Below are 26,703 nucleotides of genomic sequence, written 5' to 3'. Positions count from 1 at the left end.
ATACAGGAATAACACAAGACATAGAAGGAGAAACAGGCTATTCAGTCCATTGAGTCTGGCTGCTATTCAATCATGAGATGATCCATTTTCTCAAGGCCCCACTGCCCGGTCTTCTCTCCATTGCTTTTTATGCCCTGGTTAATCAAGAACCTATCAATCTCTGCCTTAAATACAACCAATGAACTGCCATCCACAACCGCTTGTGCCAACAAATTCCATAGATTCACCACCCTCTGACTGAAGAAATTCCAATGGATCTCTGTTCAAAGTGGATGGCCTTTAATCCTGAAGTTGTGCCCTCCTGTTCTAGACCAGTGGTTCTCAACCTTTCTCTTTTCACTCATATCCCATACCATCGGTGCTCTGTGATTAGCAAGGGATTGCTTAAGGTGGTATGTGAGTGGGAAGGGAAGAATCACTGTTCCAGACACAATTGTTACTCAAATATTTTGCTTGAGAAAAATTGTCATTAGCCCATTTCCTTAGGAAACCGTGCACATTATAAGTCAATTAGGTACGATTAAAACGGTGGTTTTTAACCTTTTTCTTTTCACCTACATACCACCTTAAGCAATCCCATTACTAATTACAGAGCAACTATGGCATAGGGAATATTTAAAGTGGTATGTGGGTGGAAAGAAAAAGGTGGAGAACCACTGTACTGGACCCTCTCACCAAGGGCAACAATCCAAGTTGGGTCAGTGAGATCTTTTAGACAGGAGCCAATATGAAATAGTCTGATACTACTAACCTTGCAGTTAATTAATGGGATGAAAATGATCCACCCCCCATTCGTTGTGTTTATACAGGTATATTAAGCAGTTAAATCCTGTCTTTTAATAGCTGTGTGAAAGAAGAGAGAGAGCGAGAGAGAGAGAGAAGAGGAGAGAGAGAGAGAGAGAGAACACAAAACAGGAGGAAAGTGACAGAGCTAGAATAAAAAAGAAATAGGGATGGGGTGGCTAATCAGAGGTCAATGTCATTGTTATCCATTTGGAGGGTGTCCAGGCAGAATGCGAAGAGTTGTTCCCCCATTTTGTAAGTGGTCTCAGTTGAGTAGTGCATGAGAGTATGGAAAGATGCGTCAGTATGGGAATGGGTTGGGGAATGAAAAATAGACAGTTTCAAGCCAGGTTGAGGCATATTTGACAACACAAACTTGTGGGACAGGACGTTGTGTGGGAGGGAGTCTGCATATGAAGGGGAAAATGGATGGATGAAAACATAAACCTGCCGCCTGCAAATTAAAGCACAAACACTTCTAATTCAATACTGAACCCAAGCGGACAAATTCACTGTTGACCTACCTTTCCCTTTAAGGTTCAACTTCTCTCTTTCACCCCAATCAGCAATCATCAAGACAGCTGGCACCTGTAGTGAGTTAAATGAAACACCTTCCCACACAAATGCCGATTCAAATCTCCAAGGTCCAGGAAGCCATTTACAGACTATTCTTGGTCACAAAACAAAATAGAGTTGATTTCCAGACCCTATGTTAACATGTTGCCATGGGAGTCACTTAAATTCTAGTGTTAAAATGCACCTGTCGGTGACCGGTCTGACTTTACGCCCAGTCACGTAACCCGTGACTGGCCCTTGGTGCTATACCTTGCCTGGCAGAGATGACGTACACCAAGGATGCAGCCCTGAATACCGCCCCTGCCCCCTCTCCCCAGAGTGTTTACACCATGTCCACAAGGATGAGCTGCAATTGAAGCTGACCTAATCCTGATTAATATCTGCAGGCCACGTGAGAGGAGATGTAGCTCAGGAGAAAAATAGTTGGAGAGAGAGAGAGAGAGGCAGTGGGGGAGGGAGGGGCTGATTTACAGACATGGACAGTATGAGAATGGAGGCCTGCCAAAATTAATCAAACACACCCACATTTAAAAACTTTTTGGTTCACAAACTGCAGGCATTTATCTTGACCAAGAAAAATGGGGCAACGCATGACATACACTCCTCTTTTGATCATTTTCTTCTCTCGCCTCAGAACACAACTACTGTCGATGGATCAGATGCAGTGGCAGTTCAGGATCAAGTTGCATTGGCCCCACATCAATCTGTGCTCTGTAAAAGAATTACCTGCTTATAGCAGCGGGGGACTGTGCTGGTGGGGAAGAGCAGGTGAGAACTCTGCAGGATTTAGCATTGAGTGTCAGGTGTAATTCATTGCTCCAAAATGACTGACATTTATCTTTGAGGACAACAGTCCAAATTTTCATCTTTTACCCATTCACAGCACGGAGGTATTGCTGGAATATCTAGGATTTATTGCTGTTGAACTAAGAGCCATCATGTACAGGGAGAGATCAATCATATTGCAGCATCTGAAGTCAGATGTGATTTACACTGCTGGATTTCATTCCCCAAAATTATTGGGGAATTGGAAGGATTTTTATAATAATCTAGACATTACTTATATTGTTTTATAATCCCAGATTTGTTTTATAAATTGACTTTAAAAAAAAAACCCAAAATGGTGGCACTGCCAGAGCTGCTACTGATGCCATGAAGAGCAGGGAGCGGAGACACAGCACTCCCCCATGGGGTCCAACTGCCCAGTCTGCTGTCGGCTCTGTACAGGCTTTAAGCAACCCATTAAAGGAGTTGATGGTGTTTTATTTTAAAATCCCGTGACCGCGGGGTCTGGCCCAAGATGGCAAGGCCTGTGATCGGCAGTGGCCACGAGGGGTTGCAGATTCCAGAGATGCAGAGGACTGGTGCAGGGAACTAGAAAATAGAGAGACTTCTCTCTCTTCCCCCCCCCCCCACCCCCCAGTTTGAGAAGGAGAAGGAGAGGAGACAACCCTACGAGATGGTGACCACCTTGGCAGACCAGTGAGGGGCTCTGAAGCTGAAGAATGCACAGGTAGCGGGCTATTGGTTACTTGAGATGAGGAACCCAAGCAGTTTGCAAGCTGCTGGTGACTGCAGTCAAAGGACTCACACCAGGCTGTGGGCTGCTGGAGAATGGCTGGTTACTGGCCGAAGGGATACCAGGTATCGGAACCTAAATCTGAAAGGGTGTTGGGGACTTCCTGATAGTGACAGCAGAATTCATCTGGAGATTGGATGGCTGCAGGAGTGCTGGAGGCAAAGCGATAGACATTCAGCGACTCTGGGGGAGCAGGGGGAGGCTCTATTTTGGTTCTCTCTCTTTGACTGTAAGGGGTCCCGCTCTGGGCAATTTCTGCTGATAGCAAATCTTTGTCTGCCTTACAGTAGACGAAAAGAAATTTCATGTAGAGTGCGTCAAAAGAACCAAAGACTTGTTGATCCAAACTAAGGCTTTTATTAACTAAAAGACTGGAGCATATCACAAGTAGGTCAACCAGTCCAGAATGACCTGGTCTGGCTAGGAGGAATCCTTTCAGACCTGCCAGTAGGTGTGGCTACACTCAGCCAATCACAGTCATCCTACACTACCATCTGTACATATGTACATATACACACTGGTGATAGTACAGATCCCATCACAATCACATTTTCTATTTTATTACATGACAATAAAATAATCTCGAATTTTTAAATTCTCCATGATGGGATTTGAACTCATGCCTCTTCAGTCCAAACCATTGTCCATTTTCTTAGTTTGGTCACAGAAGCAGATTCTAATGCAGCAAAGATCAATGACCTTCAGCTCCCAAGCATTCACTTGCACAAAGCTAATTTTATTCTTCCTATTTTTCCTATAAAACTCCCCCCAGATTCGACCGAACACCTGCATCCAAGAAGTAATTGATAGAGGCTTGAAAACCTACCAACCTGCATATCTTTGGGGTGTGGGTGGAAACCGGAGCATCCAGAGGAAACTCAGGCAGTCACAGGGAGAACGTACAAGAACTATTAGGTGGAGAAACAGCTTTTCAAGTCCAGTCTATTTTCATCTGATTGCACAAGTAAAACCCGATTAAACAGTGATCTCCAGTCCTCAGTGCAAAACACACAGACACAACACATACAATATATACAGAACAAGTATTAATTTGTAACAATATTCCTAAATAATGCTTTGTAAATATGATGGTCTCAAATTTTTATTGTGAGCAGATCCTTCGATCGTTCAGCATTCTAACTGCCCATGGGAAGAGGCCGTTCCTAAACCTGGTGCGGCCGGCTGTGATTCTCCTGTATCTCTTCCCCAATGGGAGCAGCTGAAAGATGCTGGGTGGAAGGGGTTCTCAATGATTTTGCGCATCCTCTTCAGACAACAACCCCAGTAGATCACATCAAAGTTGCCGGCGGGGGGGTGGGGAGGGGGTTGCAGAGAAGGAAACCCCAGTGATCCTTTCTGACACTCTTACATTCCTGTGGATTGATCTCTGATGCATTTCTCATCACTCTGTGATACAGCCAGACATGACACTCTCAACAGAGCTCCTGTAGAAGGATAACCATTATGGAAGCGGTAGCCTTACGCACTTCAGTCCTCTCAGGAAATGCAGTCTCTGTTGTGCCTTCCTGACAAGTGAGATGTGTGTCCACGATAGGTCATTAGTTAGATGAACTGAGTTCAAAACTATTAGGATTTGAGCAAAAATATTAAAAATGGATCATTTAGTTTGAGCTTGAAATTTAATTCAGTGCTTTTATGCAATGCTGCAGGAGTACTTTATTTTATGTCAGAAGTACCTCATTGGCTGTGCAGCACTTTGGGACATGAAGGAGGCCTCAGAAATGCAATTTATGCCCTTCTTCACAGTCTGGTTTCTACAAATGCAAATCTGTTAAGAACACTTCAACCAATTGTCTACCCAAATTGAGACTAAAGGTTTTGACAGCTAATTATCAACCTCCAACCTCTCTTTACCATCATCCCTCCTCTCAGTCGAACATTCAAGCTATTGTATTCCATGCATTCACATTGTTTTCCACGTGGGAACAACAAGATCGAGATTTTTTTTTAAATCAGAGTATTATAGTTGTAGATAGTAGAGTGTCAAAGTATAAATCTATTGTCTCACAACTCCTATGATTCACATTCAATCGTCCTCCGGTGCTGACTAAGTGGAGTTTGCAGGTCCTCCCTGTGAGTTTCCTCTTGGCATTTCCCTGCCCCACATGCATGCACGTGCCCCCCCCCCCGCCTCATTCCAAGAGTAGTGGGTTAAATGACCACTGTGAATTGCTTCTAGTGTATCGATTGTTGATGGAATCTTGAAAGAGCGGATGTAAAAGGTGCCGGCTATAGGGCCTCTTTGTTTGTTGCATAATTATATGTCTCTAAACAAATTATGAAAATGCTGGAGTTAAGACAGGACAAGCACACACTCACATACGAGGGCACACGCATATATGCAATGCATGGATAATTATTATTTAAGATTATGTTTGAGGAAGATGACTCATCATTAATGGAGAGCAAATATCAAGTATTTTCTTCTTGACTTTGCCCCTCTCCCAAGAGAGCATGATTCCCAGTCAGAAATTTGACCACATCAAGCAAGTTTCCTGAACATTTAGAGTACCTTAAATGGTTGTACAGTGTGTTGAAGAACTTCTGATGTGCATCTGGGCACTTAGTCAGAGTGATGGATTTCCCTGAAGAATATAATGGCTCCATCTCCAAATAATATTTTCAACAAAATTTGCATTTCAGGGACCGAGTGATACTTCACATTGGATTACAAGTAATAAAAGCTGCACTTTGGTAAAACGTAAAGGGCTCATTTGTGATATTAACCCCCCCCCCCATCACTGATTTTAATGCAACTGAATGGATTAGGATTTTGGTGAGGCAGGGACTGAACATGCAACTATTCATCTTGCACCAGGGAATGAAAACCACCCAAACTGGAACATAGCAGGAATTGTAGCCACATTCAAAATGAACTATCAATTGACCATCAGGTTTAGGAGCATGTGCAGGAATGTAAATTTGCTGGCCTTTGAAGTGGAACAATGCCAAGTCCTTAATGCCATTGCCAGAGACTTGGTGTGAATAAACAAAGGTGCTATGCATCAGGACACCTGGCAGATGTGCATGAGGATATTGAAATCTAAGGGAAGTAAGTATAGGCCCTTCAGCCCTTAGTGCATTGCTGACATAACCTACCAGCAGGAAAGTGCCACAAGACACCCACCAACAGCTGCTACCCCTCCACAGCACACTCACTAAGAGACTCATTTAAGGACTCTCAACTTTTGCACTTTATTGATTTTTAAAAATCTGTTTACATTTATTTGTTTATATTTATACACATCTTGAGTACAGTTTTTTTTTGGCACTACCAGTAAGTGATAATTCTGCTCGCCCACAGGAAAAGGAATCTCAGAATTGTCTTTCCCGGACAATCAATCTGAAATTTTAATTTCCCTATTAAATATCCCTCTGTTTTTCGCAGTTTCATGTGTCTATCTAATCATCTCTTAAAAGACATATTGTACCGGTTTCCACCACTGTTGCTGGCAGTGCATTCCACGCACCCACCATTCTGTGAAAAAGTGTGCCTCTCACATCTCCCTTACAGGCACCTTAAAACTGTGGCCACTCATGTTAGCCATTTCAGCCTTTGGCAGCCCTCCTGTTCAATGCCTCTTGCCATCTTATACACCTCTATCAGATCTCCCTTCATCCTCCATCGCTCCAAGGAGAAAAGGCAAAGTTCACTTGACCAGACCAAGTTCATTCAAGGAAAGACTTCAGTCAGCAGAAAGCATGTGACGTCCTCTGGGACGCATTCATCACGAGGAGTTTGTAATGCCTACCTGATGTTAATCTGTTATTTCCCCTACGTTGCAACTGCTTCATTTCCCTTGTGACCCCTCTTCTTCCAGCACACATCGCACAAGCCTTTGCAATTTTTGCCTCTGGAAACAAGAACAAATTTGTCTGGTCATTCAGGGATTACAGTAGCAATGTTGACAAGTGCAGTTGAGGAACTGTTGCCCAATGAGAAAGAGATTGAGACATTTTTAAGGGCCTCAAGTTGTTTTGGCATTATTTATGTTGGATTAATATAAAATGGATGGCTTCTGGTCAGTGTGGACTTGATAGTCAGAAGGGACTCTACAAGACTATGAATTATGGGCATTCAGTTCTGGAAGGGTCAATCAGAGAATTTGACAAGAGGCTTGGAATTGACAGCAGGGTGGGGGGTGGGGGGGGGGGGGGGGGGGGAGGTGGGATTGGCTTCTTCCTAAAAGGAGCATATTCTCGTGGAAGATTATCCGAGAGGATATCAATGCTTCAGTGGACATCTTTCCACTCCAGAGCCAAAATCAAGACACAGTAACACAGGTGCACACACAGGGCTCTGGCCAGCAGCTTCTCAGTCTGCACTGTGCTTGGTGAACCAAGACTGCACATGAAAGCAAAATAAATGAGCATTTGCTTTTTTCCTTCAACGGCTTAAAGTCCTTCTGCACAGGACCTTCTGTTGAAGGGGTTGGAAGCGTTGTTTGCCTTGATATAAAGAAGAGCCTCTGACTACTGTCTCAGAAACTGAACTTACAATTTGACTGGAGAAGTGCTGGTATGCAAAACAGCCACATGCAGTGATGAAAGGGTTTCTTCCTCCAATATGTTCCATCGGTTCAGTTACATAACTTGCAGTAAGCCTTTCCTGTCTGCACAATGCATCAGAAACCAAGGATGGATCGGCAGATGCATTGTTTGCTTTTGAAGAGGAAATGAATGCAACAGCACGGTACAGGCCTTTTGGCCCACAAAGTTGTTCCGATTTACAGTGCCCTCCAAAAATATTATGGTGCCCTGAGCAGAGTTTGTATAGAAAATGCTGCGATTTCGACATGGTCACATCAAAATGTACACAAATAACCTTGAATAAAATCTGGAATGTGCCCTTTAATCCCATGTGAATTGTCCGATTTAAAACCACAGAGGCGAATAAAAGAAAAAATGTCTGTCCCAAAACATTGTGGAGAGCATGCCACATAAATCTTACCTCACACCAACCCTCTATTTTCCAATATCCATGTGCCTGTTTCAGAGTCTTTTAAATGTTCTTATTGTATCGGCCTCCACTTCCGCTCTTGGCAATACATTCCAGATACCCACTATTTTCTGTGCAACAACACTTACCCCTCAACTTTCCTCTAACGATTGCTACTCTTGACCTGGGGGGAAAAAAAGGTGCTGGCTGTCAACCCTATTGGCATGTCTCATATTCTGTTGTTTGAACTGACAAGTGCTGATTTTAATTTGATGTTTTTTAAATTTAGAAATGCAGCACGGAATTTCAGCTCACGAGTCCACATGCACCCAATTAGTCAACTAACGCAAAAGAGTCTTTGGAACGCGGGAGGAAACCTGAGCACCCGCAGAAAACCCAAGCAGACACAGGGAGAACGAACAATCTCCTGACAGACAGCACCAGGTTCAAACACTGGCTGCTGGCGCTGTAACAGCGTCGTGCTAACCGTATCGCTGGACTGGTTCCTGGAGTTGAGAGGCACCAGTTCGACTCTGCGCCGCAGTTCAGGAAATTCCACAGCTTAACACTTAAACCTGAAACCATGGGTGCCAATGACAGAGAAACTGAACAAATGGAAGGCCAGCATCAAGGAACCAAGGGCAATTCATAATACACTGTATTTGCTTTTCCTGAGCGTTTCCAGAAGCCCAGGTGTCTTTTTGCAGGAGTCAGCCCTTATCACATCAAAGTTCATTGCATCTTCTAACTTGTGCTCCTCCAAACTTGCTCCATGGTCAAGACATTCAGTACAGTGGCAAATCCATCCTATTTCACAGGACTCACCCAACGATAGACATGGTCAGCGCAACATGAATACAAAAATGCCAGCGACCCAGGTTCACATCTGGTGCCCTCTGTATGTCCTCTTCATGACCTGTGCAGATTTTCTCTGGGTTCCTCCCACCCTTCAAAACATAGGAGGTTGTTCGGTGTAACATGGACAGTCACCTTACTGGTTGGACCAGGGAAAAGAACAGGTTGTAGAGCACGTTGAAAGAACCAAAGACTTGTTGATCCAAACCAAGGCTTTTATTAACTAGAAGGCTGAAGCATATCAAATGTAGGTTGACCAGTCCAGAATGACCTAGTCTGGCAAGGAGCAACCATTTAAGACCTGCCAGTAGGCATGGCTATGCTCTCAGCCAATCACAGTCATTCTACACTACAATCTGTACATATACACATTGGTGATAGAATCTGTACTATCACACAGGTCATTGCTGCCTGTGTCACAAAATTTCTGACCAGCTCCACCCTACAATTGGAGTCACATGAACCAGTATCTGGTACAGCCCCTATGTGCCAGGTATTAAACCCAACCATGTGGTTTAGCTCCTCTGTCCTCTGGCTGAGGTAACTACTTGAGCTGCCCCAGACTGGGGATCTCGAACAGTGCTGGAGAACTAATGAATTGTAGATGGGTTGAGGCTCTCTTTCCAACACACTTCAAAAGGGTAGGTTGTCTAATATAACTTGTAAATAGCTTCTGTAAGTTGAGGGTGGGAAGTATTGTTTGTTTTAACCCTTTGTAGTCGTGCTTATTTGTTATTAAGGTAACTTGCATGTGGGTGTCCACATTTTCCGTTTCCCTTTGTGAATAAACATCGCTGTTTAATATCACCATGGTTCCAAGGCTGCCACTCATGAACCCTTCAAGCTTGTTCCACACTAGGGCAGGTTAACTGGGTGTAATTGGGCAGCATGGGTTTCATGGGCTGGAAGAGTCTTCTATCTTTGTACATTGTTAAAAATATGAAGATGAAGTGAAATGGAGCCAAGTCCCAATAAACAGGGAGAGTAAATATTTGGTGAAATTAATAAATAAATTCATCATAATTGTAATTCTTGGCAACATTGGAATCTCCAAACGAACGGAGGGCAGAGTGTCAATACCCACTAGCACTGCTTCAAAGAGCAGCAAAACTCTGGAACGATGTGATAAATCATGGCCCACTGTCATACTCCCATAGAACCTCCACAATGCGATTGGTTTACAATAAAAAAAAAAGCACTGAAAGGGCAGAGTGTGTCAGGGCTTCACATTGAGACCAACACAAGCCAAAGATAGATAACCAAAACAAGTTGAGGAAGTTTTGAAAGAATGTCTTCAAAGAGGAATGAAAAATTGGGAAATGGAAATGTTCATTCAGAAGACTTCAGAGCTCAGAACCTTGATAGCTTCAGTGAGGATATCCCTTATAACTCTCGTTAGCATAGGGATTAGTGGGACACTGTTTAAATCCAGCACTGTCTTTTAGGAGTTTCCTGCCCATGTCTGCGTGGGTTTCCTTTGGGTCCTCCAGTTTCCTCCCACCCTTCAAAAACATAGGGGGTTTGTAGGTTGATTGCTGTGCTCAAGGGCCACAATCTCATTGGCTGGAAGGGTCTGTTACTGTGCAGTATGTCTAATGATCTAAAGGGAGGTCAAATCTTGTGCAATAACTGTGTGTATATACCATTGTTGCTGATAAGGCCCAACTACTGTCGTATCATCCATCAGCTTTGATGATTCTGTGTGATGGGGCTTCAGATTTTGCCACTAACCCAGGCAGACCTTCAATCTTTCAGTCATTTAAGTCCAGAATCCAGTCACAGAGACGGGTGTATTGATTCCCAGCAAAGACAGTTTATCAACAAGCCTCTGAGGTCCGATGGTGTTGAACACCATGCTGAAGTCAATGAACAACAGCCTGGAGTACGAGACGTCGTCATCTAGGAGGGTCAGGCTCATTGGACTGCAGAGCTCACTGAAAACAGGTAGACAGCATGTTGAGTCAAGGCTAGAGCACCACACATGGAACAGTTTGGCTGATGAGTAAACTGGAATGGGTCCAGTGTTGCTAGTGCGTGGGATTTGATGCACTCCATTACCAGTCACTCAAAGCACTTCATTATGGTGAAGGTCAGTGTCACTGGGTGGTAGTAGTTTAATCCAGCTCCTGTCACTCTCTTGGGCATCAGGATGATGGGAGATGCCTTGAATCCTGCAGAGACAGTGAACAGCTACAGTGAGATTTTGAAGATGTCCATGATGACCACTGTCAGCTGGGCCGCAGAGTCCCTCAACACATGAGCAGGCAAGTTATCTGGTCCTGCTACTTTGCACGGGTTCACATTGCCTAAGACACTCCTCAGCTCAACCAAGGCTATACAGGATGCCTTTTGTTCAGGGGGAGACTAGGCTTTCTTTGGTGTCAGATTGGTTTCCTCAAACTGTGCGTAGAAGGTATTCAACAGGAAAGGAGGCATTATTTTTACTGACCGATCATCAGTTGTTCGCTGTGTACGGTTTTTTTTTTTGCACTACCAATTAGTGACAATTCTGCCATGCCCGCAGAAAAAGGAATCTCAGGGCCGTATGTGATGTCATGTATGGACTCTGACAATAAATCTGAAATCATATGGTTTGAATACTCTGCCATGTGTGCCTCGTGTTGTTGACACAGGTCCTGCAGGTTTGACATTGACACTAATGTGGTTGGCAAACAGCCTGTTTTAATACAGTATCCATTTAGTGAGATGATAGAATAGTTAAGCCTTAATTGTTGTCAAGGGCACAAGTAGTGGTTTTTGACGTTGAAAGTGATTATCAACACTCTTTCCTATTAGACAAAATTAAGATTTCAATATAAAAATTGTAGTAAAGATCTTGACATAATTTTTGATGGATTTATTCCATGATACAGTCCTACTTTCTGCAATAGCTTGGGTATAAATATCGGTGCTTGTTGAAGTTGATTTCAGAATCAGTAAAGCAGTGGAAACTGCTGCCTGCTCTTCATTATGCATCATGTGAAATTATGCTTGAGGTCTCCAAATCAGACAATTCCCTGTGCCTATTTGAATCAGTCAAGCATTCTGTACACTAATTGCAGAGGTGCACATCCTCATCCCTTTCACTTCGACCTTTCCCCTCAGATTCATTCCACTTTATATTGGTAATCCTGGTTCTCGCTCGATATTTCAATTAATTGTGCAGAGCAGCCATGATGGACAGACAATTAATGGACAAAATCAATGTCCTGATTGTGCTGGTGAGAACTGCCAAGAGAATGTATTAGTTTAAAAAAAATAATTAAAAAACTGTAACAGCAGCTCCACTGCTAACTGAAGGATCGCACAACCAGACGGGTTGAGTTCAGTGAGCAAAACTGATTTATTGCAGGCTGCCTGGCTGCTCGCCTGCCTAATGGCGTACTGCCACACAGCCCCCCCCCCACCCCAAAGAACCGGCGCCAATGTCCTTTTTTGCCGGGCAGTCTCGCTTCTTGGGTTGGGCCACAACTACTGGTTCGGTAGGGTCGAGGTGGGCTGGCTTTAACCTGTCCACCGTAAATAGTTCCCTCTTACCACCGATGTCCAGTGTGAAAGTGGATCCTGAAAGCTGGACGACTTTGTACAGCCCTTTGAATAGTCTTTGTAGAGGTGCTGTGCACCTGATAAAAATGTACTCTGCGGAGTACAGCTCGCTGGGGAAGTAAGAGGCCTGTGTGCCATGTCTGGATGGCAGTGGGGGTGTGAAAGAGTCCAACTAGCCCCAAAGGTGGGGAAGTAGACCATGCGGTGACTGCTGGGGATTGTGAGGTGCGTTGACGAACTCACCGGATAGGGCTAGTGGTGCACCATAGACCAGCTCGGCTAATGAAGCCCGTAGGTCTTCTTTGGGTGTTGAGCGGATTCCCAGGAGCACCCAAGACAGCTCGTCCACCCAGTCAGGGCCAGTGAGGTGGGCCATAAGTGCCGACTTAAGGTGGTGGTGCAATCGCTCAACTAGCCCATTGGCCTGTGGGAGATAGGCCGTGGTGTGATGTAGTTTGATTCCCAGCCTGTTGGCGATCTGTGCCCAGAGCACAGAGGTGAACTGGGCATCCCGATCACTGGTGAGGTGGTTCAAAAGCGCTTTGGAGCAGGAGTCTGTGGAGGCATCTGCCATTGGGATCACCTTGGGCCAATGAGTGGTGCGGTCTACCACTGTGAAAAGGTAACAGTTACCTCAGAAAACGGGCAAGGGTCCGATGATGTCCACATGTGGCTGAACCATTTTTGTACGGGTGCTCTGGTGTGCCTGTGCACCTTGGAAAGCTGGCAATGGGTGCAAGTTCTGGCCCAGTCCTCAATCTGCTTCCGAAGCCCATGCCAGATGAAACGTTCTGCCACCATATGGACCATGGACCTGATGGAAGGGTGGGAAAGGTTGTAGATATGGTGGAAGACTTGCCTGCACCACTGCTGGGGAACCACTGGTTGAGGGGTGCCCATGGAGACATCGCACAGGATGGTGCCCTCACCATGAGGAGTCGGGAGGTCCTGGAACCATAGGCCCGTGATGGCAGTCCTGAAGGCCCACGTCTCCATATAACCATATATATATATATATATATATATATAACCATTTACAGCACAGAACAGGCCAGTATGGCCCTACTAGTCCATGCCGGAACAAATCCCCACCCTCCTAGTCCCACTGACCAGCACCTGGTCTGTACCCCTCCATGTAATTATCCAGTCTTTCCTTAAATGTAAATAATGTCCCTGCTTCAACCACCTCTGCCGGAAGCTTATTCCACATCCCAACCACCCTTTGCGTGAAGAAATTTCCCCTCATGTTCCCCTTATAATTTTCCCACTGCAATCTCAAACCATGGCCTCTGGTTTGAATATCCCCCACTCTTAATAGAAAAAGCCTATCAATGTTGACTCTCTCTGTCCCTTTTAAAATCTTGAACACCTCCATCAAATCCCCCCTCAATCTTCTACGCTCCAGAGAAAAAAGCCCCAGGCTGCTCAACCATTCTCTGTAACTCAAACCCTGACATCCTGTCAACTTACTCGTGAACCTTCTCTGCTCTCTCTCTATTTTGTTTATATCCTTCCTATAATTTGGTGACCAAAACTGCACAGTATTCCAAATTTGGCCTCACCAATGCTTTGTACAATTTCATCATAACATCCCAACTCGAATTCAATACGATTTATGAAGGCCAACATTCCGAATGCCTTCTTCACCACTCTATCTACCTGAGTATCAACTTTGAGGGTACTATTTACCATAACTCCTAAATCCCTTTGTTGCTCTGCGCTCCTCAATTGTCTACCATAGGTAGATGACCTATTTAGATTTGCCTTTCCAAAATGCAACACTTCACACTTATCCATATTAAATTCCATCAGCCATTTCTCAGCCCACTCCTCTAGCTTTCTTATATCTCTTTCTAAGCTACGGTAATCTTCCTCACTGTCCACAATACCACCAATCTTTGTATCATCTGCAAACTTACTTATCCAATTCACCACCCCTTCTTCCAAATCTCCTCGTCAGACTTCTGGTCTTGGGTGAGCTGGTTGAAGTAGAGGCTGGGCATCAGCACACAAATGGCCGGTCATGAGAATGCGTCTGCAACCATGTTGTCTTTCCCCACCTTGTGCCGAATGTCAAGACACGAAGGAGAGGTGATGCTGTTGGCGGGCCGACCAGGGATCTCTTGCCTTAGCGAGCACCTGAGTGAAGGGTTTGTGGTCCGTAAAAATGGTGAAAAGCCTCCCCTCCAAGAAATAGTGGAAATGACGCACCACCAGGTGCATGCCCAGCAACTCACGATCGAATGCGCTATACTTGCACTCTGGTGGGCAAAGAAGTCGGCTAAAGAATGTCAGTGGTTTCCACTGTCCGTTCACCTGCTGCTCCAGGATGGGGCCGACGGCTGTGGTAGAGGCATCAATGGTGAGTGCCATATGCAGGTCAGTGCAAGGGTGGACGAGCAGGGTAGTCTTCACAGGGGCATCTTTAGTGGCTTTGAATGCCCTGCTGGTCTCCGGAGTCCAGGTGAGTGTCTTGTCTTTGGCCATGATGAGGGCGAAGAGCAGCTGCATGATGCGTGCAGCACCTGGAATGAAGCAGTTATAGAAATTGACCATACCCACGAACTCTTGTAGCCCCCTTGAAGTTGTCCGGGAAGGGGAACTCCCTGATTGCAGCGAACTTCGTAGCGGCAGGTATGGCTCCTTTGGCCGTGATGGCATGAACTGCATGGACTCTTTCCCAAACTGGCACTTGGCCGGATTGATTATTAAGCTGAAGTCAGCCAGTCCAAAGCACAGGTGAGACTTGTGTTGTGCACAGTCTCTGCTGGCGGCAAGGATGTTGTCCAGGTAAATGAATAAGAAATTCAAATCCCTGCCCACTGTGACCATAAGACGCTGGAAGGTCTGGATGGCATTCTTCAATCCGAATGGCATGCTTAGGAACTTGAACACGCCGAAGGGGGTGATGATGGCCGTTTTGGATATGTCCTCTGAGTGCACCAGGATGTGCACCAGGTCAACCTTGGAGAATTCCCTCACACCATGCAGGTTGGCCATAAAGTCCTGGATGTGAGAGATTTGGTAACAGTCCGGTACCGTCTCATCGTTAAGCCATCGATAATCTCCGCAGGGGCACCAGCCGCTGGAGGCTTTTGGGACCAGGTGGAGTGGTGAGGCCCAAGGACTGTCAGAGCATCGAATGATCCCCAGCTCCTGCAGATACAAGAACTCTTCCTTCACTATCTGGAGCTTGTCCGGCAGGAGCTGGCATGCCTTGGTGTTGTCTGGTGAGCCTTGGGTGGGGATGTAATGAAACAACCCGTGGCATGGTGAGGGAGTGGAGAACTGCAGCTTGAGGAGGGACGGGAACTCATCCAGGAAATGCTGAAACTCATCCTTGGGCATACTGACCATGGCCATTTGCAGCTGCTCTGTGCGGGAGGCATTGAAGTGAACAGATTGGAAGGTACGTGCATCGACCAGTCGCCTACCTCAAATATCAACCAGGAGTCCATGGGCGAGGAGGAAGTGGACACCCAGGATGGCGGTTGGAAGGGACGAAACTGTGAACTTCCACGAGAACTTCCGCTGACTGATCTGGTAGTGGGATCTGGTCTCCATATGTCCAGATCTCCATTGAATTGGCTGCATGGAGGGGAGGTCCTAAAGGCCAGTTCCAGAACTCGATGGCTGTGGCCGGGATGACGAGGAAGCATTGGCTGTTGAATCCCACAGGTAGAGGAGGCAGTGTTCTTGGCCAGCCTGCTCATTTCCCTGGAACGAGCAAGGCTGATGACACTTCCAAGCCTTAGCTCCCCAGTGCTGGTGGAAGAAGCAGAGGCCTGAAGTGGAGGACTTGCTTCTGGCTATGCTCTTTGAGGCCCCTGCAGGACCAGGTGTTCCACTGCAGTGATAGAGGAAGGCTTGGCGTGGTCATGTCCATGACTCGTAACCTGCTGGACTGCTGAGCCCTCTGGGAATTGTTCGAGCCATAGCTCCTCAGCCTTTTGAGCGACCTTCCTAGGGTTGACAAAGCACTCCTGGGACAGTAACAGCCAGATGTCTTAAGGCAGATAGTCGAGGAAGGTGCGTTGAAGAGTGGACAGTTGGTGTGATCACCCATGAGCACGAGCATTTCGTCCATAAACTCGATTGGATTTCTGTCCTCTAAGGCATCGAGGAGCGGCACGCTGGTGCCTGGAGAGGCCGAGGGAGCAGGAGAGCACCCGCTTGATGGTCCCGTACTTATCTTCCACGGGTGGGTGCTGAATGAGGTGCAGCACTAGTTTGGTGCTGGCCTGGTCCAGGGCGGTGACCACAGTAAAACTTGGTCGAATCTGATGAAATCTGACGGAGGTGAAACTGAGCCTCTGCGTGGCTGAACCAGATCTCTGGCTCCTGAATGATGGGTTCAAAGATGTTTGAACCTGTCGGGGTCACCATTTGTAGCGGCGGTTACACTGCTAACTGAAGGATCATACAACCAGACGGGTTGAGTTCAGTGAGCAAAACTGATTTATTGCAGGCTGCCTGGCTGGTCTTATACTCCCTGCCCAGACCTGGCCAAGAACCGCGCTGGGGGGCCCTGACGTCACCAGGGCGTCAAGTGGGTCCCCAAGCGCAGCCTTCCGAGCCTGGTGCAGAGGTCAGTTGGAAACCCCCAACAGCTCCATTTTGGCCAGCTGACCAACCACGTGTGTGACAAGCAGGGCCGGTTCGCCTGCCTAATGGTGTACCTCCACAAAACAACTAAAATGCTAGAGTTATTCTGTGGGCCAAACAAGCTTTAAGAAGAGAGAAAAACAGAACAGATTACATAATCAGAATTAGAAAAGTGTTTTTGGGAGGGGGTGCTGTGGAGTGAATAAAGGGAATGATTTGCATCTGGAAAGGGAAGATCTGGTGAGGAACAGTCAGTTTGGCTCTATAAATTGGAAAGTCATGACTGAGTTTTGTTTTGAAGAGTTGAACAAGATGAATAACAAGGGCATGGTTTTGTTAACATGGACTTTGCAATGGTCTTTGACATGGTCCATCTATGGTTGGGTGGTTTGGATGGTGAGAACAGGATGAGGTGGCTTGGGGGTAGTCGTCAGAGAGTAGCTGTAGAAACACGATCTATGGCGAGTGAAAGAAAAAGATCAGTGTTGGGTTCACTGTTTATTGTCAAGTTCATTGACCATTTGGATGAGGATGTTGCCTGGATTGGAAATAAGTCTTGTGAAGCAAGGTTTTTCTCTATGGAGCAAAGGATGAGAGGTGACAATAGAGGTCCACAAGATTCTGAGAGACAGATAAGGTAAACAGCCAGCACATTTTTCCCAGGGCAGGAGTAGAAAACACCAGAGGACATCTGTACAAAGTGAAGGGAAAGTTCTAGGGGAGGATCAGGGGTATTTTTTTTTTTAAAAAATATGTAAACAAGAGTTGTGGGTGCCTGGAATGCCTTGCCAGGGGTGAGAGTGGAGGCTGCAACATTAGGAGCAGTTAAGAGATTGAAAGAAAAATAGAGGGTAATGAGGTGAGAAGGGTTTAATTAATTTTGGTAGGAATATGTAGGTCAGCATAACATTAAGGGCCTGTATTGTGTTGTAATGTTCTATGTTGATAACACCAAAATTAGTGGTTTTATGGGCAGTGAAGAAGGTTGTCTATCTTTCCAGCAGGAGATGGATTGACTAGGAAAATAGACATAGAAACATAGAAGATAGGAGCAGGAGTAGGTCATTCGACCCTTCGAGCCTGCTCCGCCATTCAACGAGATCATGGCTGATCTTAAAGTTCAGTACCCCGTCCCCGCCTTCTCTCCGTAACCTTTAATACCCTTATACTGAAGAAATAGATCTAATTCCCTTTTAAATAGATTTAATGAACCTGCCTCTACTGCCCTCTGTGGCAATGAATTCCACAGATTCACCACCCTCTGGGTAAAGAAATTCCTCCTCATCTTGGTCCTAAATGGTTTGCCGATTATCCTCAAACCATGGCCCCGGGTTCGGGATTTTCCCATCATTGGAAACATCCCATCTGCATCCATTCTGTCCAGTTCTGCCAGAATTTTATATGTCTCTATGAGATCCCCTCTCAATCTTCTAAACTCCAGGGAGTACAATCCCAATTTGCGCAATCTTTCCTCCTAAGTCATTCCTGCCATTCCAGGTATCAGCCTGGTGAATCGCCTCTGCACTCCCTCCATTGCAAGAACATCCTTCCTTAGATAAGGTGACCAAAACTGCACACAATATTCCAGGTGGGGTCTCACCAAGGCCCTGTACAGCTGCAGCAAGGTATCCTTGTTCCTATACTCAAACCCTCTTGATATGAAGGCCAACATACCATTTGCCTTTTTAACCGCCTGCTGTACCTGCATGCTCATCTTCAGAGACTGGTGTACAAGTACCCCTAGGTCTCTCTGCACTTCCCCATCTCTTAATCTATTGCCATTCAAATAGTAATCTGCCCTCCAGTTTGTATTACCAAAGTGGATAACCTCACATTTATCCACATTGTAGTGCATTTGCCATGCATCTGCCCTGTCCCTCAATTTATCCAAATCACACTGGAGCTTCCTGACCCCCTCTTCTGTGCACACAACCCCTCCTAGCTTAGTGTCATCTGCAAATTTGAGATATTACATCCAATCCCCTCATCCAGATCATTAATGTAAATTGTGAACAGCTGGGATCCCAGTACAGATCCCTGTGGTACCCCACTGGTCACCGCCTGCCACTCAGAAAACGAGCCATTTATCCCAACTCTCTGTCTTCTACCTGCCAGCCAGTTCTCAATCCACATCAATACTTTGCCCCCAATCCCATGAGCCTTGACTTTGGAAGCCAGTCGTTTATGCGGGACCTTATCAAAGGCCTTTTGGAAGTCCAGGTACACCATATCCACTGGCTCTCCCCCATCTATTTTACCTGTCACCATCTCAAAGAATTCCAATAGATTTGTCAAGCATGATTTACCTTTTGTAAATCCATGTTGACTCTGTCCGATCCCTTCTCTGCTAGTCATATGCTCCGTTATTACATCTTTAATAATGGATTCCATCATTTTGCCCACTACTGATGTAAGGCTCACCGGCCAATAATTCCCCACTTTTTCTCTACCCCCCTTTTTAAATAGTGGGGTAACATTAGCTACCCTCCAATCCATGGGTACTGATCAGTCTATCGAGTTCTGGAAAATAATTATATGGGAGATGGAATTTAACCAGAAAAGATGTGAAGTGATGCATTTTGAGAAATGAAACCAGGGTGGGCTATATCCAGTAAATGGCTGGGCCCTGGGGAGTGTTGCTGCATAGGAAGACCTCAGGGTAACAGTACATAGCTCACTGAAAATAGGAACACAGTAGACAAGATGCTGAGAAAGCCTTTTGGCATGCATGCTTACATTAGCCAAGGCATCAAGTATAAGAGTTGGGATATCACATTAAGGATACCCAAAACTTTGATTCAGCCAGACATGCACAATTCTAGTCACCAAATGACAGAAAAGATGTGAGAAGATACACAAGGACGTCACTTGGATTGGAGGGCTCACGCTGTCAGGAGAGATTGGATGGGTTGGGCCTGTTTCTCCTGGAGTGAAGGTGGTGTACAGAATTATGAAAGGCATTGATAGGTTAGATAGGCAATGTCTGCTTCCCATTCCAGGGGTATCTGAAATGAGGTTGCATCGGTTTCAGGCGAGAAGGTTTAAAGTGAATTACACAAGGGAAAGTTACATCTGCAATGAGCTGTCAGAAGAGGTGTGGAGGCAGGAGCAGGAAAAAACATTCAAGAGGCATCTCGACAGGTACTTAATGAACAGGGCATACGGAAATACTGAATTATGGACAGAAGGAAGATGAGAACAGATGATAATGATCAGAATAGACACTTTCTATGTTGTGGGAATGCCCAACTCAGCATGGCTCACTATTGTTTCATCATGGAATCCCTCTCAGTATCCAACTGGATGAAGTATATTCACCAGCACGTGGACCACAACCTTCAGATTTAAGTGGTAATCGAGACCAATCATTGTCAAAAGGGGCTGTCTGCTTCAAACCCCCCCCACCCCCCCCCCCACCCCAAGATCTGCAGCACATTTAAGGGATTCATGGATTGAAATCAAAATGTTTTGTTCCATTCATGTCATCGGTAGGAGAGCAGCATGGAAGAAACTAACTAAACCCTACTACTATGCCCATAAATTTTGAGCAGAGTCCAAAGGAGGCCAAAGCCAAAGAAAGGTTGCGAATAGCTGCTCTAGACACTTAGAACATAATAGGACAGTACAGGCCTTTCAGCCCTCAATGTTGTGCTGACCCATATATACCAACCAAAAAACTCTCCCTACCTCATAACCCTCAATTTTTCTTTCATCCACGTGCCTGATATAGAGTCTCTTAAATGCTGCTAATGTTTCTGCCTCCACCACCATCACTGGCAAGGCATTCCAGGCACCCACAACTTTCTGTATAAACTTTCCTCCCTTCACTTTGTACCGATGTCCTTTGGTGTTTGCTACTCCCACCCTGGGAAAAGGGTTCTGACTACCTACTTTATCTATGCCTCCCATAATCTTATAGACCTCTATTAAGTCACCTCTCATCTTCTCTCCAGAGAAAAGCCCTTGCTCATAAGACATTTTCCATTCCAGGGAACATCCTGATAAATCTCCTCTGCACCCTTTAAATAGCTTCCGTGTCCTTCCTGCAATGAGGTGAACTGAACACAATATTCCAAGTGTGCTCTCACCAGAGATTTAGAGAGCTGCAACATTTCCTCACATCTCCTGAACTCTGTCCCTCAATTAATGAAGCCAGCACACCATAGGCCTTCTTAACTGTCCTATCAACCTGTGCTGAGACCTTAAGAGATCTATGGATTTTGACTCCAAGGTCCTCCTGTTCTTCCACATTAAGCATGCTACCATTAAACATATTCTCTGACTTCAAGTTTGACAGAAATTAAGTACCTTACACTTAAAAGTATTGAACGCCATCTGCCACTTTTCGACCCAATTCTGTATCCTGTCAATATCCTGTTGTGACCTACAACAGAGTTTAACACCATCCACAACTCCTACAATTTCGTATCATCTGCAAACTGACCAACTTGTCAAATGTTGAGAGGGTACCTCACACCACCACCCTCTCAGTTATCATTCTGCCCAATGAGGGATCCCTTTTCTTCACTCAGCAGAACTGATGCTCCACAGTTCATCCTTGCCTCATCCCCAGACATCATGCTGTCAACCAAAGGATCATTTCTTTTTTTTTTTTTTTTTTTTTTTATTTTTTTATTTTTCACACCATAAATCACATTAGCCATGATATACACTATTTCTTTTCACACATATACAGTGACTTTTTCTCCCCCCCCCCCTTTCCTCCCAAACCACCCCCCCACCCCCCCCCCTCATCCATTTTAGGTATACAATCTAGGTTGCATTAATCCAGTCAGACAATGTTGTCATTCAACAAAATTACACCAGAAATTCTACTGAGTCCATTCTTTTCTTTCCTTCTCCTTCCATCAACTTAGGTAATGTTTGTCCCCGGTAGGTTTTCGCTATTGTATTTAATGTAAGGCTCCTATACTTGTTCGAATATTTCAATATTATTTCTTAACCAATATGTTATTTTTTTCTAATGGAATACATTTATTCATTTAAATTTGGTAGTTTCTTCCTTTTAATTTGGTTATGTATTCCATTAATATTTAAAGACATATAGTTCAGCGTAGCCCTTTTATATTTTGTTTATCTTCTCTTTCCGTTTTTCCATCATTACCTTTCCTCCTTTTCCATTTCTGTTTTCTTATTTTCAACTCTTTATAAGACAACATTCCTACAACATCTAACATTTTCCTTATTCTCCTATTTCTATCTTATTTATCCCCAATCTCCCCTTCACCTCCTGAGTTGTCCTTTATCCCTTGTCGGACAACCACATCTCCCCTCTCCATTTGGATTTGCGAATCCACTCGCAAGCGTCAACTGATTGTGCAGTGACCGCTATTTCCCCCCACCCCGCCTCCCCCAGAAAAGATTTCACTTTTCATATGTCACAAAGGTCCCTCTTTTAATTCCCTCCTTATTCTCTCTATTCCATTACCTTCCCTTATTAATTCTTGTCTATACTATCTATATTTTCCTCTAAGTACAGATACATTCATGTATGCTCATTGTCTCTATTCACTCTTATACCTCTTTACCTGCATACATATCAATCGTGATCATTTTTACTCTCATTACCCGTCTTCATCCCTCAGTCTATTTTTGTCTTTACCCACATACATATCAGTCGTGATCATTTTAACTCTCATTACCCGTCTTCCTCCCTCAGTCTATTTTTGTAATTGTTCTGCAAATTTTCGTGCTTCTTCTGGATCCGAGAATAGTCTGTTTTGCTGTCCTGGAATAAATATTTTCAATACCGCTGGATGCTTTAGTATAAATTTATACCCTTTCTTCCATAAAATCGCCTTTGCTGTATTGAACTCTTTTCTCTTCTTTAGGAGTTCAAAACTTATATCTGGATAAATGAAGATTTTTTGCCCTTTATACTCCAGTGGTTTGTTGCCCTCTCTTACTTTTTCCATTGTCTTCTCCAGTACCTTTTCTCTTGTAGTATATCTTAGGAATTTTACTACAATAGATCTTGGTTTTTGTTGTGGTTGTGGTTTAGAGGCCAATACTCTATGTGCCCTTTCTATTTCCATTTCATGCTGTAGTTCTGGACATCCTAGGGTCTTAGGGATCCACTCTTTTATAAACTCCCTCATATTCTTGCCTTCTTCATCTTCCTTAAGGCCCACTATCTTTATGTTATTTCTTCTGTTATGGTTTTCCATTGTATCTATTTTTTGAGCTAGTAGTTCTTGTGTCTCTTTAGTTTTTTTATTAGATTTCTCCAATTTCTTTTTTAAGTCTTCTACCTCCATTTCTGCTGCTACTGCCCGCTCTTCCATCTTGTCCATTTTTTTTCCCATTTCTGTTAAGGTCATCTCCATTTTAATTATTTTCTCCTCTGTGTTGTTTATTCTTTTTCTTAAATCCTTAAATTCCTGTGTTTGCCATTCTTTAAATGATTCCATGTATCCTCTAATAAGAGCAAGTATATCCTTTACCTTGCCTCTCTTTTCTTCTTCTATTTCACCATACTCTTCCTCTTCTTCTTCCTCTGGGTTGACCATCTGTTGTTTCTTTGTTGCCCTTTCCTCCTCTTCTATCTTGTTTCTATTGTCTTCTGTGGTCTCTTCTTGCTGCAGGTGTTCTGCAGCTGTCGTTGCCGGCTGTGGAGATCGACTCCCCAGCTGGTCCCCCCTCCCGTCGGTGTGTTTTTTTTCATTCGCATCGCGCATGCGCGAAACTTCGCGCATGCGCGGTTGCGCACTTTTGTTCGGCTCTGCGAGCCATTTTTGTAGTCCATTATTTACCGACCTGAGGGAGCGGGTTTCTCTCTCCGCAGCGGGCCTCTTCGGACAGGTAAGGCCTTCACCTTTTTCCTCCTTTGTCTTCTCTTCCTCTCTTCTTACCGTTGCTTTCGACTTTTCTTTTTTTGTCGCCATCTTCTTTCCACCTTTATACTCACTTTTCTGTAACTTTTATTTCTGTGCCTTTGTGTTTTCTCTTGTTTTTCCCGACTTTTCTGGAGAGGGCTGGAGTTCACCGTCCGGCCACTACTCCATCACGTGACTCCTCCAACCAAAGGATCATTTCAAGTGCACCAGATAACAAAGCGCAGATGATGAAAGGAACTCTGGTCCTGTCTATTTGTTGGTGGGCTGTCATTATAGCCTTCAAACTAATGTTAAAATTTCACGATGAAACATGGCTTTTTCTAATTTGCTGCCTTTTCTTTAACACAATCCATCTGAGATGACTCCAGTCAACAAATTGTTAGAACATGGACTCCATTTGTTAAGTACATGCAATTAAGTTTGACTAAAATATGTTTTATGTGTGATATTTTAGATTTGATAACTTTTTTTTAGTATTTTTACTTGTTATTTTTTTTGTTTGTGAGTGTTTTTTTATATATAATATTATTAACTTTATTAATTCTTCACTTTATTTTGGGGGGGGGGAAGGGTGGGTTTTTTTGTTATATATATAGATTTTTTTGTGTCCGTATATATAGGGGGGTTAGACTGATTTAAGTTAGGTCATTAATGCTGTGTTGTAAAAATTACTTTATTTTTATTTTTATTTAAATGTAATTTTTTTTGTTTTATTCATGTGATAAAATCTTTAAATAAAGTTTAAAAAAAAAACAATATGTTAGAACATTAAAAAAAATCTGAGCAGGAGTTGGCCATCCAGCCCATCAAGCTTGATCTGCAATTCAATGAGATCATGGCTGATCTGATGATAGGCTCATCTCCACCTACCTTTGCACACCCCCACCCCTTCAATATCCCTTAATTCCACAACTATGTAAAAATGTATCCAACCTTGTCTTAAATACATTTACTGAAGTCACCTCCAGTGCTTCATTGGGCAACAAATTAGCGAGCCTCACCACCCTCCGCGAGCCTCACCACCCTCCGCGAGCCTCACCACCCTCCGCGAGCCTCACCACCCTCCGCGAGCCTCACCACCCTCCGCGAGCCTCACCACCCTCCGCGAGCCTCACCACCCTCCGCGAGCCTCACCACCCTCCGCGAGCCTCACCACCCTCCGCGAGCCTCACCACCCTCCGCGAGCCTCACCACCCTCCGCGAGCCTCACCACCCTCCGCGAGCCTCACCACCCTCCGCGAGCCTCACCACCCTCCGCGAGCCTCACCACCCTCCGCGAGCCTCACCACCCTCCGCGAGCCTCACCACCCTCCGCGAGCCTCACCACCCTCCGCGAGCCTCACCACCCTCCGCGAGCCTCACCACCCTCCGCGAGCCTCACCACCCTCCGCGAGCCTCACCACCCTCCGCGAGCCTCACCACCCTCCGCGAGCCTCACCACCCTCCGCGAGCCTCACCACCCTCCGCGAGCCTCACCACCCTCCGCGAGCCTCACCACCCTCCGCGAGCCTCACCACCCTCCGCGAGCCTCACCACCCTCCGCGAGCCTCACCACCCTCCGCGAGCCTCACCACCCTCCGCGAGCCTCACCACCCTCCGCGAGCCTCACCACCCTCCGCGAGCCTCACCACCCTCCGCGAGCCTCACCACCCTCCGCGAGCCTCACCACCCTCCGCGAGCCTCACCACCCTCCGCGAGCCTCACCACCCTCCGCGAGCCTCACCACCCTCCGCGAGCCTCACCACCCTCCGCGAGCCTCACCACCCTCCGCGAGCCTCACCACCCTCCGCGAGCCTCACCACCCTCCGCGAGCCTCACCACCCTCTATCTCTGTCCTAAATCTACTACCCTGGATTGCCAGGCTAAAAGAGAGGGTGCCAACCCTGAAGTTCTCCTTTGCTCTCCATCAATCAACTGTATCTGCAGACCTTCACGTTTTACTCCTTGTTACCTTAAAACTTTGAAATCTCTGAGGGATGCTGATCCTGAAGAAGTTCTCCTCACTGCTCCCCATCTGTAATCCCTGCTGCACACAAGCTTTATGACCCCCCCCAGCCCCTCCCCCACCAACATTTTGTTTGGGTGCTTGCCTACATTTTTCCATACCTTGATGAAAGGATAAAGCCCGAAATGCTGGTGATGTATCTTTATCTTTGCAACAAAAGTTTACTGTTTGAACTGCAGAGTTTCTCTAGCAATATGTTGTTATTTCCAGGCAATCTCATCTATTCACCACATCAAGGGTAAAGGAAGGTTTTTTCAGAGAGTCACCACAGCCACAATGGGTAGAATGGTCTCTCTCTGTGTTCTACCATTGAATGATTTATTGACATACTGGCGTTTGCTGCCTTACTGCATTTCCATTCTTTCTCCTTGTCTTATTCATATACTTCCAACAGGCTCCAGTTCAGTTCACATGAAAATAAGTTGAGAAAATACTTAGGCAAATTTCCTCATTAATTCTCAATTAATGCCCAACATACAAGGAGCAAATAACTGAATTCTTAATTCAAAGGAGTCATGCCAGATTGATTCTCAAATACCTGGGTTTGTGCCAGATCTCACCACTTGAAGGCCAGATGCAATGGTCTCTTGAAAGGAATCTGGATGTCGATGCAGTGGAAAATGAAAGAGATTTCTGCTGCTTCACTGACTGCTTGGTAACAGCTACTAAACCCCTTCATTATCAGAGCCTCAGAATCACCACAATGAGTCTTTTATTTGGACTCAAAAATCCAGTGTTGGACCGAACATTCACAGTCAGGAGCAGGTGTCTGGACCCAATAACAGTTTGTAAAGAGATAGGTACGAATGTTACAAATAATTTCCTCTTCTGCTTTACGCACGAGTCGGTGTCGTTGCACTCAGAAGCTTCGGGAGACACTTTAGGTGAAATGAGTGGTTTTCAAACTTTTTTCTTCCACTCACATACCACCTTAAGT

The 26,703-nt window shown here is 45.2% G+C and overlaps 1 protein-coding gene across 1 annotated transcript in view; it reads right to left on the bottom strand.

Annotated features, from left to right (window-relative positions):
* LOC138736266 (PH and SEC7 domain-containing protein 1-like) overlaps positions 1-26,703 on the bottom strand; it is a 165,283-nt gene that overhangs the window by 113,965 nt on the left and 24,615 nt on the right. The window contains exon 2 of the mRNA XM_069885488.1: positions 6,712-6,813. The gene's annotated coding sequence lies outside the window, so the exon portion shown is untranslated. The remainder of the gene's footprint in view (positions 1-6,711; positions 6,814-26,703) is intronic.

The sequence above is a fragment of the Narcine bancroftii genome, chromosome 6 (genome assembly GCF_036971445.1).
Source record: "Narcine bancroftii isolate sNarBan1 chromosome 6, sNarBan1.hap1, whole genome shotgun sequence".
In the NCBI taxonomy this organism is placed as follows: domain Eukaryota; kingdom Metazoa; phylum Chordata; class Chondrichthyes; order Torpediniformes; family Narcinidae; genus Narcine; species Narcine bancroftii.
Note: the sequence above shows the minus strand (reverse complement) of the source record. Positions and strands in the feature narration are given on the sequence as shown.